This window comes from Octodon degus, unplaced genomic scaffold, assembly GCF_000260255.1.
Source record: "Octodon degus isolate 3935 unplaced genomic scaffold, OctDeg1.0 scaffold00105, whole genome shotgun sequence".
NCBI lineage: Eukaryota > Metazoa > Chordata > Mammalia > Rodentia > Octodontidae > Octodon > Octodon degus.
The window spans coordinates 3,993,177-3,995,846 of record NW_004524681.1 but is presented as its reverse complement, the minus strand read 5'-3'; the positions used below and the strand labels follow the sequence as shown (position 1 = coordinate 3,995,846).

General features: G+C 46.7%; 1 pseudogene; it reads right to left on the bottom strand.

The window, feature by feature from the left end:
* Window positions 1-1,344: 1,344 nt before the first annotated feature.
* LOC101570173 lies at window positions 1,345-2,408 on the bottom strand (annotated as a pseudogene).
* Between the last annotated feature and the right edge of the window lie 262 nt (window positions 2,409-2,670).

Below are 2,670 nucleotides of genomic sequence, written 5' to 3'. Positions count from 1 at the left end.
TTCTTCTCTCCATCAGGCCTGATCAGGGGACTGACCTTGGCAGCATCGATGTCATAGAGCTTCTTCACAGCTTGTTTGATTTGGAGCTTATTGGCTGTGACATCCACAGTGAACACGAGTGTGTTGTTGTCTTCGCTCTGTTAAATGGCTCACTCTGTGGTCAGGGGGAACTTGATGAAGGCATATGGTCAAGCTTGCTTCTCCTGGGGGCGCTCTTCCGAGGGTATTTGGGCAGCCTCGGGAGCTGCAGTGTCTTGGGGCGGTGGAAGGTGGGCGAAGTGCATATCTTCTTGTTGTGGCCGGGGAGGCCTTTCAGCACAGCCTTCTTGGCCTTCAGTGCTTTTGCTTTGGCTTCAGCTTTGGGAAGGGCCAGGGCTTCTTTCTTTGCCTTTGATGCCATCTTAGTAAAAATGCTCTCTCCTATCTTCTCCGTTTTTGAGAGTACATTCAGGGCCAGTGAGATAGCTCAGTGGTCTAAAGCACCTTCTTAGGCAAACTTAGGCAAGTGCAGGGACAGCGACTTGATCCCTGGCACCACGTGCTGCACCAGCCCCGCCCTCAGGGCATGCTGAGCTGGCCACAAAAAAAAAAAACAAAAAAACTACATTCAAGTGACGTTTGAGTACATTTGCACTGTTGTGTTACCAACCTCACCATCTACCCCCAAACTTTTCATCTTTCTAAGTGAAATTCTGTGCCCATTAGATGTATTCCTTCCTCCTCCTGGTCCCCGACAGTCACCTTCCACTGTTTGCCTGTAAGAATTTGACTATATTGTGTTACCACATAAAAGTGGAATCATGCACTAGTCTATCTTTTTGTGACTGGCTTCTTCACTTTGTGAAATATCCTCCGTATTCATCCACACACGGCAGAGTTCCCTTCCATCTTGAGGCCACTGTCCTGCTGTGTGTACATACCACATCTTATCCCCCTCCTGCACCTGTCCATGGACTTTGGCTCTATCTCCAGGATTTGGGTTACTGCAATAATTGCTGCTACATACATAGGTATACAATCAGCTCCTCATCCTTCGGTTTTTTAGGGCTTATAGGGTGTTCAGGGTCTCACTACTAGATCAGACTTGTAGTGATCTGCCTGTTTACAGCCTCCCAAGAGCTGGGACTACAGGCGCATGCCACCATGCCCAGTCTCAATTGCCATCTCAGCATGCCTCAGGGGTGGAGCCAGCATGGCAGGCTGGGGAATTGAACCCCTGGCCCCTGCACCTGCTTTCAGGCACTTTAATTCACTGAGCTACTTGGTCTGCCATCCTCTGTGGGTTAAAATGTAATGTCCTTCCCTCATGTATGCATTTCTTTTTTTGAAAGTTTCCTACTGAAACATTTTATTGCTTTTGATGATACTCATGGGAAACAGCTCAGCCCATAATTCATTGCAGCCTGGACTCAATGACACCAACTTGTATTGGGGCCAATTTGAACCAAAGCCAAATAGGATTTTTCTTAGGTCTATTTAATTGATACATAGCACGTCACTGGTGGCTTTTTCATATTATCTTTAACAAGAACTCATAAGTCATATTGATTATGCCCCAAGAGATGAGGGACCGATGATAATTCAGATGGGCTCCCCTGAAGAGATTTGTCAGCTTCCTGTCCCATTCTAGCCACATTGTTTTGAAAACCTTGGAGAAAGATGGAAACTCCCCACCAATCTGAGACTGTATGCAAGTTTTTACAACATTAACTGGAAAAAACCAGAACTCCAACATGGCACCCAATACCTCTGCACAGATAAAGTCATTAACCAGATGAGCACTGTGAGGGGTGGCTGTAGGGAGATGCTCCTTAATGGGACCTTGAAGGCCAAAAACAAGGACATTGCTGAATCCACTATGAAAAAGGATGGGCACCAAGCCTTGATACTACTCTCGAATTCCATGGCATTTCAGTGCACGGAAGGCCTGATAAGTGCTTGTGAGTTTGTCGTGATGCTTGTGGTCTTGCCGCAATGTCTGAACCCTTTCCAGTGGAGTGAAAGTGGCTTCTGTTGTCCCTGCCAGGATTGCCGCCACACCCCGGGTCGCAAACTCGGGAGCACCGACGTGCTTATGGAGAAGGCAAGATGAATCCTCGTACAGACCAAACATAAGCGCCAGGGTAGTTGTTTTCTGCATTAATGGGGGACGGATTCCACAACACAAGTTTCGAAATCCAGCCCTCCTCAATTGAAGCACTGCACCCGGGTTTGGATCCCATAAAGCTGCTGCCGAAAGGGGACCTCTGAACGCGAAATGGGACTGCTATGTTGGTGAAAGCTGCAGAGCAGCCGCACAAGTGACGCTTCATTTCACCAACACTAGTAATGTGAGGCGATACGTCTTGTTCTGAAGATGTTAGGATAGGTGGTCTCTTTTCATGAGCTTCTGAACCCATCATGTTGCTTCCGATCTCTGCTGTTCATGAAGGATTTTTTAAACCTCTATAAGACATTTGTTCCCATAAGTTGCAAGCTCTTTCCTTCTAGTCATATAAACTTAATTTTCCACAAAAAAAGATTTAAAGAGTTGAATTATCCAGAGCAACTCCTACATTCCAAGACTGGTGCTGGAACGCATCTCTGTCTGTGACACCAGCTGACCCTTGCACTGTAGGGAATGACAGATGTTTGGTAACTTTCTCAATTTCTTCCATTTCTACTGGTCTG